We start from the raw sequence: 14,039 nt of genomic DNA on the forward strand, positions 1-14,039 counted from the left end.
CAGACTTTTGTGAAACCAATTGCTTGCGAAAGCCCTGATGGTTTTTCCCAATCCCTGTGTAATGACATCTCCCTATTAATTAAAAATAAAATAGAGGCTTTTTACGGAAAAATTACTAAAGCTATTAATCTAAAGGGTAGTGCTGCTAGCCCTCCCCTAAGCCCGGTTGCTTGCAACAATGGTACATCGACTGCTTTTCCAGAGGCCAGTCAGGGGGGATATCAATTCCCTAATGTATCACATTAAAACAGGGTCCCCTCTGGATCTTCGTCCGGCCAAAATGGCTGCCTCTTTAGGCAACCTACTTTGCCCTATAATTCAAACAATCGTGAACCTCTCCCTTAAGGAAGGACGGGTACCCCAAGAATGGAAAAGAGCGATAGTAAATCCCATTCGTAAAAACTCGGCCATGCCATGGACAGACCTATCTAACCTCCGTCCTCTCTTCTGCCGTATTGGAGTTAACTGACCGAGAAACATGTGAACACCCACTTGTCTAAATTCATTGAGGCATCGGGAGGTCTTGATTACACCCAATCTGGGTTCAGACCCAACTACAGCACCGAATCAGGGCTCCTCTCTGTGACAGATCACATCAGGATGGCACAGGACAGAGGGAGCTCTATGATTCCGGTGCTGTTGGACCTGTCCGCAGCCTTTTACACGGTGTCACATGATATTCTACTGGGTCGTCTGCAGAAGGTGGGGATAGGAGTATTGGCGCTGCCCTGACTTGAGAGCTTTCTCTCCGGCCGCTCACAAAGCGTCAGTTTGGGCTCTTATCGTTCTACATCTAGGGAGCTCACTAAGGGGGTTCCACAGGGCTCATGTCTAAGCCCCACATTATTTAATGTGTATGTGGCCCCCCTTGCCGACACTGTGAAAGCATATGGATTTACGCCAGTGTCGTATGCTGACAACACTCCGCTCCTGTTTCCATTCCAGACCCTCACTCCAGCAACTAAACATTCTTTTGCTGAGGGTATGAGAGCGGTATCCAGCTGGATGGCCTCCAACTGCCTACAATGCAATGTAGGCAAGACCGAGGTCATGCTTTTTGGAGGCCCCCCTCCTATGGTCACCGGACTGGTGGCCTCTGGATTTGGGACCCGTCCCTATTCCCAAACAAACAGACAGTGAAGAACTTGGGCGTACGAATGGACCAGGGATTGCTACTAAAAGAACATACAAACCTGGTGACTGGTTCTTGCTTTCGGATAATTGGAGTTCTGAGACGTGGGTTTCTATTCCTGTCGGACGTCCATAGAAAGGCCCTTGTCCAGGCCCTTGTAGTCAGCAGGCTGGATTACTGTAACGGCCTTTTCATATCTGCTAATGAAGACGTGCTTAGCAGACTACAAGTGGCTCAAAACACCGCAGCAAGACTGGTCCTAAATGTCCCGCCCGGAACACCCTCCCGTCCTCTTCTGGAGAAACTTCACTGGCTGCCTATTCGTCAGCGGATTAAGTTCAAGATTTGTTGCACTATACACAAAAGCCTTTTTGGCTCAGGGCCCCAATTCCCCGACTGAAAAATGTAAGCTATATAAACCTGAGCGCTCTCTGCGCTCAAGCAATCAATCTCCGTTAAAAATTCCATCTATCAGAAGAGCAAGGCAAGGTGGCCGAGCACTCTCGTACATAGGCCCTACCCTCTGGAACAAACTTCCCCTCAATCTGAGACAAAACTCGAATTATCTTATCTTCAGGAAGACATTAAAAACACATCTGTTTCTGACAGCATAAACCTTTACCACACCCCATAAGCTCTGTTTTAGATGCATATGGCGAACCAAGCGCGTGGATACCCCTACGGGGGTCGAGTCCTGCGCTATACAAGCAAATAAAATAAATAAATAAATGCCAACCTCAAGCATATGAAAAGACTTGAGGGATGACCAAATACTATCTGATTCCAATTAATCGAATTCTTAAGCAGAACTGGAAAACACAAAATAGCCATCACAGTCAAACTATTCACAAGAACAGGTGTCTTGTAATGCAAATGCTACTTACCAGTATGCATCTGTTCTTGGCATGTAGGGCTGCTGACATTCATATCTGTGCATAGTCCGCCACCTAGTGTTGGGTCCGGATGATTGCACATTGTTGTCCTGGAAGAGTCTTCGAAGTATCACGAGATAGGTGGCTCCTCCCCTGGACTACAGTGCGCATGGGCATCGCCTCCATCCCCAGATTGTTTTTAGCCATTGGCAGAGATGGAGTGAAGAAAGTGAGTGATGACCATGCTATGAGCATATGTGTAAATGAATAAATACTGCAGCTGCTACAGGCGCCGGGGAGGAGGGTGGGCGATATGAATGTCAGCAGCCCTACATGCCAAGAACAGATGCATACTGGTAAGTAGCATTTGCAGTTCGAGGCATGTGGGCTGCTGAATTCATATCTGTGCATAGAATACATAGCAGTCCCTCCATTAGCGGCGGCCGCCCGTGCCAGCTGCAGCAGTTTGAAAAAGCGTTTTTAGAACAGCCTGACCAACAGCTGCCTGCTGTTTGGAATGCACGTCTACACAGTAGTGCTTAGTGAAAGTATGTGTGGTAGACCATGTGGCTGCTCTACAGATGTCTTCTAAGGGAATGTTACCTAGGAAGGCCATAGAGGCCCCCAACTTCCTAGTGGAGTGGGCCCTTGGTGGGATAGTGAGAGTGCGCTTAGCTTTAGCATAACAGATCTGAATGCACTTTACTATCCACCTAGCAATCCCCGCTTTGGAGATTGCATTTCCCTTGTGTTGTGTGGCAAAAGCAACAAAGAGTTGTTTGGTTTTGCGGAAATCTTTTGTCCTGTCCACATAGTACATCAAGGCCCTTTTCACATCAAGAGTGTGGAGCATACGCTCCGCCAGCGTCTCTGGGTTTTGGAAAAACCCCGGCAATTCAATTGTTTGGTTCATGTGGAACTGTGAGACCACTTTGGGTAAGAATTTAGGGTTAGTGCGGAGCACCACCCTGTTAGCATGTACTTGGAAGAAAGGTTCTTGGATGGTGAGCGCCTGCAGCTCGCTTACCCTCCGTAGCGATGTAATTGCTACTAAGAACGCAACCTTCCAAGTCAAAAACTGGAGTTCACAAGAGTGCAGTGGCTCAAAGGGAGGACCCATCAGCCTTGTAAGAACCACATTGAGGTTCCATTCTGGAGCTGGTGGAGTCCTTGGTGGAATGACCCTTTTGAGTCCTTCCAGAAAAGCCTTGATAGCAGGGACCTTAAAGAGAGACAGGTGCTGCCTATTCTGGAGGTATGCTGCCATAGCAGACAGGTGAATGCGGATGGAAGAGTACGCTAGATTACATCGATACAGGTGAAAGAGGTAACATATGATGTTCTGAATGGAAGCATCTAGCGGGTCAATGCTGTGGTCCACACAGTAGATGACAAACCTCTTCCATTTAGCCGCATAACAAGCTCTAGTAGTGGGCTTCCTTGCCTCCCGAATGATGTTCATGCAATCGGGAGGAAGATTGAGGTAGCCAAACTCTAGGACTTCAGGAGCCAGATCGCCAGGTTGAGCTGTTGCGGATCTGGGTGCTGAATGTCGCCATGGCTCTGCGTCAGAAGGCTGGGAGTGAGATGAAGCCTTTGATGCGGTACCACGGAGAGTTCCAGAAACGTGGTGTACCATGGTTGGCGAGCCCACGTTGGAGCAACCAGGATGAGCGTCATCGAGTGTTGCCTGAGCTTGCGTGCCACCAGCGGTATCAGAGGTGCTGGGGGAAAAGCGTACGCAAATCTGCCTGACCAGTTCATCCACATCGCATTGCCCTGTGATTGGGGGTGTGGGAACCTGGCGGCGAAGCTTTGGCATTTTGCGTTCTCCTTTGTGGCGAACAGGTCTATCTCTGGATGACCCCACTTTTGGAAGTACGGTTGGAGTACTGATGGATGTATCTCCCACTCGTGCATCTGATGGCTGTGTCTGCTGAGCAGATCCGCCATTTGATTGTCCTTGCCCGGGAGATGCTCTGCCATGAGGAAGATGTTCCTCTGAATGGCCCACTTCCACATGCTCTGAGCCAGATGAGACAGCTGTGGAGAGTGTGTACCTCCCTGCTTCTGGATGTAGTACATTGCCGTCATGTTGTCCGTCCGGATCAACACGACCTTGTTGCACAAATGTACTTTGAACGCCTTTAAGGCCATGAAGATTGCCATCAGTTCCAACACATTGCTGTGCATCTTCCTTTGCTGAAGTGTCCATAGTCCCTGCACAGTGTAGTGGAGTACATCCGCTCCCCATCCCTGGAGAGAGGCGTCCGTCGTCAGGATGATCTGTGGGACAGGCTCTTGGAATGGTCGGCCCTTGCAAAGGTTTTGTGGATTCCACCAATGCAGAGAGTTGTACGCCCGACCGCTCACCAACACTAGGTCTGTCAGTTGCCCATGAGCCTGAGTCCACTGACGTGCAAGGCACTCCTGAAGCGGACGCATATGTAGTCTCGCGTGCGGGACAATGGAGATGCAGGAGGCCATCATGCCTATCAACTGCATGAACACCCTCGCTGGAAGCGAGTGTTGGGGTCTGAATCGTAGGATCAGCGCCTGGATACTGGCGATTCTCACTGAATTCGGCTGCGCAGTGGCTGCCAGAGTGTCGATTGTTGCGCCCAGATACTGTCGCACGTGGGCGGGCTGGAGATGGGACTTTGGGTAGTTCAGAGAGAATCCCAGATCGTGCAGGAGGTGAATGGTGCGTGACACGTGGTCTACGCACTGCTGTTCCGTCTTTGCCTGAATAAGCCAGTCGTCTAGGTATGGAAAGACATGGACGTGCTGGCGACGGAGATGCGCCGCCACAGTCGCTAGGCACTTTGTAAATACTCTCGGTGCCGTGGTGACCCCGAACGGCAGGACTCTGGACTGGTAATGCTGGTCTAAGATCTTGAGTCTGAGATACTTTCTGTGGGAAGGATGCAGGGGAATATGAAAATAGGCATCCTTCAGATCCAGCGTTGCTAGGAAGTCCCCCCGTTGAAGCAGGGGAAGCACCTGCTGCAATGTGAGCATATGGAAGTGCTCTGAGTTGATGTACCAGTTCAGGGGCCTGAGGTCCAGGATCGGCCTGAGTGATCCGTCCTTTTTGGGGATCAGAAAATACAGGGAGTAAACCCCCGTTCCCCGTTCTTGCAATGGAACGAGCTCTATTGCCCCTTTTTGCAGTATGACCAGAACTTCTTGCTGCAACAAGGTCAAGTGCTCGTCGGACATAGCACGGCTTCTTGGCGGTATGTCCGGTGGAATGGACGTAAGTTCTAGACAGTACCCGTACTGGATAAGAGACTTCACCCACCTGTCCGTGGTGATGGACCTCCACGTCGGCAGGAACTGCTGGAGTCTCCCCCCGACAGGTGTCGTGTGATCGGGGGGAAGTGACAAGACGTCACTGCTTGTTGGTGGTGGTGGACCTGGATGCATTGTTTCCACGTCCCCTGCCTTTGATATTGTTGCCTCTGTAGCCACCCCTGCCCTTGTTGTTGTTATACGAGGACTGGGTGTTACCCTTGTAGTATTGTGTGGATTGGGATGCCTGTCCCCTCGAGGTGCCTCTTGAATTGGAGCGGCGAAAGGAACTACCCCGAAACTGCTGACTTTGTAAAGCCCCCATAGATTTGGCAGTTTCAGTCTCTTTTTTCATCTTTTCTAGGGAGGCATCCACCTCAGGGCCGAACAGATGGTCAGGATTCACTGTTTGACCCAATATTGTGGTTTGTATGTCGGGTTTGAACCCCGAAATTCGAAGCCAGGCATGACGTCTAAGTAACACACTTGTATTGATAGCCCTGGAGGCAGTGTCTGCCACATCTAGGGCACATTTGATGGATGCATTTGTAATGAGTTTACCCTCCTGAATGAGCATCTCCCCCGCCTCCTTATATTGGTCAGGCAAGTGTTGTAGGATGGCCTCTAATGTGTCATAATGGGCCCTATCATAACGTGCAAGCAGGGCTTGAGTGTTAGAGATCCTCCAGATGTTCGCTGCCTGTGCAGCAATGCGTTTGCCTGATGCCTCAAAGATCTTGGACTCTTTGTCCGGGGGAGGAGCGTCACCAGTAGTCTGCGAATTCGCCCTCTTTCGAGCGTTGGAAACCACCAGGGAGTCCAATGGCAAGTGTCCCTTAATATACGTGGGATCCGTGGGCGCCGCTTTATATTTCCTGTCGATGCGAGGATTGACCACCCGCGCCCGGGTGGGCTCCTTGAATACCTCCTGTGCATGCTTCAGCACCCCTTTCAGCATCGGTAGTGTCTTGACTTGTTTTTCGGCTACCGAGAAGGTGTCGACCAAGAAGTCTGCATCCACGGGGTCTGAGTGCAGTTCGACGTCATGGTTCGCTGCAGCTCTCTCTATTAATGCATTGAATGCCGCAGAGTCCTCTGTCGGGGACGTCTTTGCGGCGAAAAGCTGAGTGTCCTGCCCCGACTGCGGGTCGTCCGTGTCGCCTCCTGCTGTCCAGGGCACCTGCTCCTCCTCCGGATCCGAGTACGCAGGATAGTCGTACTCGGCCTCTTCCTCGTCCACATCAGGCACGGGGGAATGGGCCGGCGAGTGTTCCAGGGCTTGTGGAGACAGAGGTTCCATCAGAGCCGAAGAGTCCGCAGAGTACCTTTTGTTCTTGAGTGGAATCCTAAAAGGTTCCAAGGCCGGCTCCGACGTAATCTTTCGTTTGAGGAGCGACAATTTTCCGGTGTTGGCGTCGATGATCACCTCACGACGTTCCTCCACCGCAAGCGGCTGGAGCCGAAGCTTCGACACCACCAAGGCAGCCTTCGGCGTCAATACTTCCTGAGAGTGTCTGTTCTGCTTAGGCGCGAAGGCCTTCGGCGCCGACTTGGGAGGAAGGGTAAAACGAATGGGCGTTTGTTCCTTGGCAGGCTTCGGCGTGGGCCTAGGCACTACAGTGTCCTGGCTGGGAACCACAGTGGGCTGTTGGATCCGCTTTAAGGATTCTCCCACCTTCTTTGTAAGGGATGCCGAGGGCTGAACTGTCTCGAGCGACTCTTCGTCTCCGAGAGCCCGGTCGCCGGTAGGCCTCTTCTTCGGTGCCGACGCCCCATGGCCTGGCGCACCGTCGGCGTGACGCTTCTTCGAAACCGTCTTCGGGTCCGCGACCCCTTTCGGTGCCGACGCAGCCGCGTCGGATGCCTTCACCTTCGGCACCGACCCAGAGGGCTTCGGGTCGGCCATTTTGGCGCGGCTCTTCTGGTCGGCATTTTGGCGTGGCTCTTCAAGTCGGCCATTTTGGGTTTCGTGGAAGTTGACGCCTCCAGAACCTTCTTCACCAACGCCACTTTCGGTTTCGGTTTCGCATCCGAGGGTGCGAGACCAGTTGGCTTCACTTTCGGTTTCTTCTTAGAAATGTCCGTGACCGGGCCCGGAGGCGGGGACGTAGGACTCATAGTTAGATCTTGGGTAAGGCCCGAAGGCGATCCCTCGACCTGGGCCGTATGATGGGGAGTAACCCCAGAGTCTGGTTGGGGATGCTCTTCCTCCGAGCTATCACCCATCGTGGCACAAGCCAGATCGTCGTCCCCTACCTCGTCGGAGGCTTCGTCGCAGGCCTCCTCATCCGCGTCGTAGGTCTCTTCCTCGGACGCGGGGCCAGGGTCCGACCCTTGTACGTCGTCTTCTCCCTCGACCGATTCCTGGAAGATGTCATCGGGTGGGGGTGCCGAAGCCGACAATTGAGCCTGGAGCCGATTAGCCCGGCGAATCTTTAAAGTCTTCTTACTTCTAAATTTCGAACACGCCATGCAGGTGTCTTCACGGTGATCCGGTGACAAGCATGTATTGCACACTGGGTGCACGTCGAGGTGCGAATATTTAGAATGACACAGCGGACACTTCTTGAATGGAGTCCGCTCCATAGCAAAGGGTGTAGTGTAGGCCCGTCCGCGTCGAAAGCACGTGGAAGGGCAGCAAGAGATAGGAGCTGAGAGTCAGTAAGAAACCCGAACGCAACTATACCGACGCCCAGCCTAAAGACCTTTTGGTCTCAAGTAAAAAGTAGAACAACTATCGGTTCCGACAGAGGGAACCGAAACACATCCGAACCCAATGGCGGAAAAAAACAATCTGGGGATGGAGGCGATGCCCATGCGCACTGTAGTCCAGGGGAGGAGCCACCTATCTCGTGATACTTCGAAGACTCTTCCAGGACAACAATGTGCAATCATCCGGACCCAACACTAGGTGGCGGACTATGCACAGATATGAATTCAGCAGCCCACATGCCTCGAACACATTTAATTAAAGGGTTCAGGGTTGTGACCCAAACCAGACATGTTCCATGACGATAGTAAACCTCCCCCAGGCTACCTCACAGGATCACTCCTTTCTGCTGGAGGGCGGGAACTGTTCAAGGCTCTCGCGGCCCAGCTCCACTGGGCCAATTCGTCTTACATGTCCGGAACCAGAGGATCAGCTGCTGAGCTAGTCAACATATTTATTAATCGTCCGCTCTTGCCCAAAGAGACCACAATATTTTTGGGATTACCAAGTAAATACTCAGTCGCGACCCATCACATCTGACACCACTGTTTTAATGGCCCTTAGACCTTTCGGGCACTAAATTAAGAGACGCATGGGGGCATTCTTCATATTCTAAAACAGATGTAATGTCAATCCCTCGCTGAAGAAAATGCTCACAGTTCTGCATTACCAAATTAGCAACAATCGGTGTGCAGAAAGTGACTCTAGAGTAGGGAAAAGTATCAAATGAGTTAATCTTCACGTTTAGGATATCTCTAGTGGATATCAACTTTAAGGCCTCAACCTCAGGAAAAAAATCTGCGAATAAATCCTCTTTACCGGAAAGGATTTGTTGTCAAATACCCAAGTGAAGTCCAGAATAGAGGATGAAACATTCTGCACCACACTGCTTTTTTTTTTAAATGGCGTCCCTCAAGGGGATCATAAAGGGACCCAATCCCTGTGGCTAGAAACTTGTGCACCACCATGAGTCGGAGTATTCTAGTGCGGGACAGAAGCGTCGGATGGAGCGCCCTTCGTGTTTCTATTAGACAATGGATTGGTCCCTGTGAGAGCTCTATTGGGCCCATCTTGAATGACACTCTGCCCTTGAACCCACCCCTCTAAATTTCCGATCACCCCAATTCCGGACCCTGTCTGAGGCATGAAAACCCCACGTCCCATTCCCGTTTCCCCACCCAGGGGTCAACCAGCTCATTAAGCAAGGGGAGTTGGACTTCTTGGGAGGACTACGGCATCAAATTTGGAGAAGAAGCTGCCGCTCCATAACACCCCAATCTCCTATCTAACACCAGGTGCAGTGTGGGGCCTTCATAGGAATCCCTCCTTCAAACATAGATTTAGGAACTCCCTCCTCCACCATTATACGTGTGTCACTCTGCCGGTCAGAAATCTGTGAAAAATGAAAACTTACTTTACCACAGGGGTACCTCATCAACTCACAGCAGCTCGCAGACGCACCCGTTCGTGGCCCCCTCCAGAACTTCTGCGTTTATGCCCCTTTCCACTCTGGGCAATGCATGCAATTTTGACAGTGCCTGCCTTCCTTGCCAGTGCCGGAGCTGGTCCTGGGAGCTGGGGTAGTTGCGGTTCCGCACCAGCTCGGCTCCTCCGTGGCTTCACTTTTGCTTCTCTGCTTCACCCAAAACGTGTAACAAATTTGGTATGCCTATGAATACTAACAGGGCACACAGAGAGAACTCTGTACATGACCTCACAAACATATACCCAAGATTTAAGATGGTACCAGAATGAATCTATAAATAAATCCATGCACTAACACCCATCAGCTACCTCTCTTGCATGTCCCAGGTGAAGCTGGAAGGCGTCCAAACTGGAATTCTCAGATTATTCTAACTAATGTCTCCCCCTTTCACTGTGAAGCTCCAGGACTTGCAATCTTCTATGGCGTGAACGTTGTCCCTATTTTTTTTTTTACCAATTTTTCAAAACCTTTATTGATGAAATTCAAGTCAGACACATTACACTGTGCTACATAGCAGCTCAAATTGACACAATACAAACCAAGGCAGGCGTTCGGAAACAAGTTGGCTACACAATGCAAGAAACAAATACATTAAGGCAGAAATCACAGCATTATTTCACAGGAATCCCTCCCCTCATGGGGGTCACACACTCTGCCAGGACAACAGTAATGGGTGCCACAGGGCGGGGGAATCTATGTGGAGGTGAGAGGCAGTCACCGACCAACGCCGGCGGCCGCCGCGGACCCAGGTCCGACGGGGATCACAGGAGAGGCAGCACCACTGGTAAGGGAGAGGAGGAAAGTTACCAAAGGGCCCCAGATGTCAACCGGTCAGTACTTGGCGGCTAGCAAGTCCCAGAACTCAGATAACAGAGTCTGACATAGAGAGGCATCCTCCAGCCAGCTCTCGACTCTAGGAGCAGGTCTGCGACCCCAACACATGGCCACCCTATGCCTGCCTGGCCAGTACTAGCAGCATTGCGATCAGGCGTCGAGAGGCTTCTGGGCAGAATTTTACAAAACCAAGAAGACACAGGGGAGGGTCAGGATGCATCGTAGTACTAGTGATGCCAGAAATCGTGGAGCACACCGCCTGCCAGAATTTGGAGACTTTGGGGCATAACCACGCTAAGTGTGCGAAGTCCGCGGCAGAGGCAGCGCAGCGCATGCAAGCGTTACTTGTTATGAGTCCGAGCTTATGTAGTTGAGCAGGGGTGCGGTACAGCCTGTGCAAAAACTTCAAATGTATCAGACTGAGTCGATAATGGCGACAGCTTCGTCTGGTTGCAGCAGTATAGCCAGCCAGCCTGCGCAATGTCAGTACCAAGATCGGCGCCTCCTGCGCCCGGTCAGTAGAGGTAGACGTTAGCGTAAGAGTGTATAGTTTGGTGACTAATTTGTGTGGGGACGGGGAAGTATACATGAAACGAGGGCCAGCATAGTGGGTGGGGGCTGAGGAAATGTAGAGAATAGTTTCCGGCAGAGATCACACAGCTGGTAGAATATAAGTGTCCAGGGGGCTCGAGGAATCAGCAGGACTGCCCCTTTTCGCAGGTCCGATCAACTGTTCATTGCCTACGGACGAACGCGTAAAGGGCTCCCTGTTACCAAGCCAACTATTGCACGTTGGATTTCTTCAGCCATTGTCTTCTGCCATCAGCAGGCCGGCAAGCCTCTACGATCTACAGTGAGGGCGCATTCCACCAGGGCGATGTCATCCTCTACCGCCCTGTTTGCTGGTGTGCCGCTTCATCAGAGCTGCCGAGCAGCCACGTGGTCCAGCAGGCACACATTCACGAAGCACTACTGCTTGGATGCCATCAACGAGGTGGATACCGCAGTGGGACAGGCAGTACTTCGTCATCTTTTTAACTAAGGTGAGCCTCTGTCTTCCCTCCTCCGCTATGGTTTTATATGATTGCTAGCAGTACTTGCATGACTGTATTATTGCTGTCTCTCTGGTTTTTCTCCATGCTGTTCCATAGCAATCGGACCTCTTCGGATGTTACTGCTCTCTATTCTATTCAAGCATGTGAATCTATGAAAGACACCCTAATACTGGAGAAGAACAATTGTTACTTACCTGTAAACCGGTGGTTCTCCAGTATTGGTGTCTTTCATAGATTCACATGCGACCCACCCTCCTCCCCTCAGAGGTTCGTTTCTCCTCATCAACTCTTTTGTCACTCTTGTGCAATGAAAATCTGAGGGTCTGAGCTCTGAGGAGAAGGTTCTGGAAGGGTGCTGGCCCCTGATTGGCTGTAGTTTGGACTAACATAATGACAGGAATATGTTACAAGCGTTTTTTCTCTCTATCAGGTATTCCTATGTAGGAATTGTTTTTGAGTCTTTATTATGTATTTACTATTATTATTTCATGCGTTATGTATTGACATACATATGTTATTGGTACGTTATTGCTATTTTATTTACTGTGGGACTCCCACTTCTACGACGGGGAATATTCATGCATGTGAATCTATGAAAGACACCCTAATACTGGAGAACACTGACTTGCACCAATTTACTTGAATGCCAGAAAGTCCGCCGAATCGTGTGATTTCCCAGACCAGGGGGCTGAGATTTTCCTGAGGATGACGGACGTATAAGGTTAAGTCGTCTGCATACATAGAGACGAGAAGGGAGCAGGCCGAAAAACCAATGCCCCTGTGAGTGTGGTGCTGCCAGAGCCTGGAAGCTAAGGGCTCCGTTGCAATGGCAAAAAGCATGGGCGATAAGGGACACCCCTGCCCGGTACCACGGTCAATACTAATGGGGTCAGAGATCTGGCCGTTGATACGTAGACGTGCCAAGGGGTTGGTGTATAGGAGCTTGATCTTGCGAATAAACATTTCGCTGAAACCCATGCGTGGTAAAAGGTAAAATAAAAGGGGCCACTCAAGCATGTCGAACGGCTTTGGAGCGTCCAGCAGGGCAGCCACCGCGGGAAGACTAGGATTGATTTGATGTAACACTGTACGGAGGTCATGCGAGGTAGCCCTATCAGGAAAGAAACCAGATTGATCTGGAAGGGCAATGAGGGGCATGAGTAACAGCAGGCGGGAGGCAATCAGCCTGGCGAAGATTTTGTTGTCCATGTTTATTAGGGAAATAGGGCAGTAGGAATCACGACGGTCAGCAGGCTTGTCTGGTTTGAGAAGCAGAGTGATCATGGACTCACGGAGCGACTGAGGAAAGAGGCCAGAATCAAAGGATTCGTTGTACATAGCCGCCAAGTGTGGTTCCAGGAGATCACCATACATTTTGTAAAATGAGGGCGGAAGGCCATCCAGGCCGGGGCCCTTTCCCCCGGGAAGTCCACTAATGTCTGCAAGTATTTCTTCCCTGGAGAATGGTTCATCTAAGAATTCCCGGTGGTGGGCCTCAAGCCAGACCAGCCCTACAGACTCGAAATATTGATCAAAGGCCTCCTCTGACGGAGGGGTGCCGGTGAAGTATAGCTGTGAATAGAAATCTAGGAAGCGGGACTTGATTTCCAATGGGGAAGTGGTCCTAGCCGAACCCCCATCGCTGAGGGCCGTGATATAGGAAGCAGCAGGTGGCGGGCGGAGGAGATTGGCAAGGGTACGTCCTGGTCAGTCGCCTTCACCGAAGCGACGAAGCCCGGCCCTCCCTACCCAAGACGAAAGTTTGCGGGCGGCCTCCTCAGAGAATTCAGTGTGTTTTGGGCGTATTGATGCCAGCGTCTCAGGGCTGGGGTTTATCGCCTGGGCGTCATTCAGATGTTTAATGTCCACCTCAAGCTTAGTCAGGGATTTGCAGATGGAGCGAAGAATACCGGCCTGTTTGGAAATACATTCACCCCGGATGATGTCCTTAAACCCTTCCCAAAGCACCGAAGCAGAGCCCACGGATCCAGCGTTTAGGTCAAAGTAATTGGTAATAGCAATTTGAATGTCAGCACAAAAGACAGTGTCCCGGTTGGGGGAGACGCCAAGTGAATGCACGTTGCGAGGAGTGAGGGGGGGGAACAGAGGCAAATCTGGGCAGGCGCATGGTCAGAAAAGGTGCTCGCCATGTGTGCTGCGTCGGTTAGCCAGGTCAGGACATCTGGGGAGGTGAGCCAGAAATCTTTGCACAACCAACAGCCCCTCACGTCGGTGACACATGTTCCTCACGGGTGTCAGGGCGAAGGTGGCGCCAAGCATCATAAAGAGAATTCAGTTAAGATCTATCTTGAATCCAGTGGTAGAGTGAGCAAGGGACTCACGTCTGGGCATACCCTGCCAACTTAGGGCGAACAAAGCGGATAGCCTGGCTGATGAGGGTTATGAACCCGAAACCGGTCCCAATATGCTTGTTTCCCGTCCAGGGAAGACATGGTTTGGCAGTTCGGGCTGGACTGTTCCCATGAGGCACAGGGTCAGACTGATTTGCATATGGCCATGTCTGAACTGGGGTGGTGGAGTGAGTTAAAGAATGATGATGGATTAAACTCATATCAGTTGACTAGGGGTGAGTGTTTGATTTGCTCAAACGCTCCGTCCATCGTCCCCTTTGATATACAATAAAGACAGGCAATGG

General features: G+C 51.1%; 1 protein-coding gene across 1 annotated transcript in view; it reads right to left on the bottom strand.

Moving 5' to 3' along the window:
• Positions 1 to 14,039, bottom strand: part of UBE2L6 (ubiquitin conjugating enzyme E2 L6) — a 95,663-nt gene that overhangs the window by 40,899 nt on the left and 40,725 nt on the right. The gene's annotated exons all lie outside the window — the stretch shown is intronic.

Source organism: Lissotriton vulgaris, chromosome 1_2, assembly GCF_964263255.1.
Source record: "Lissotriton vulgaris chromosome 1_2, aLisVul1.2, whole genome shotgun sequence".
Classification (NCBI taxonomy): domain Eukaryota; kingdom Metazoa; phylum Chordata; class Amphibia; order Caudata; family Salamandridae; genus Lissotriton; species Lissotriton vulgaris.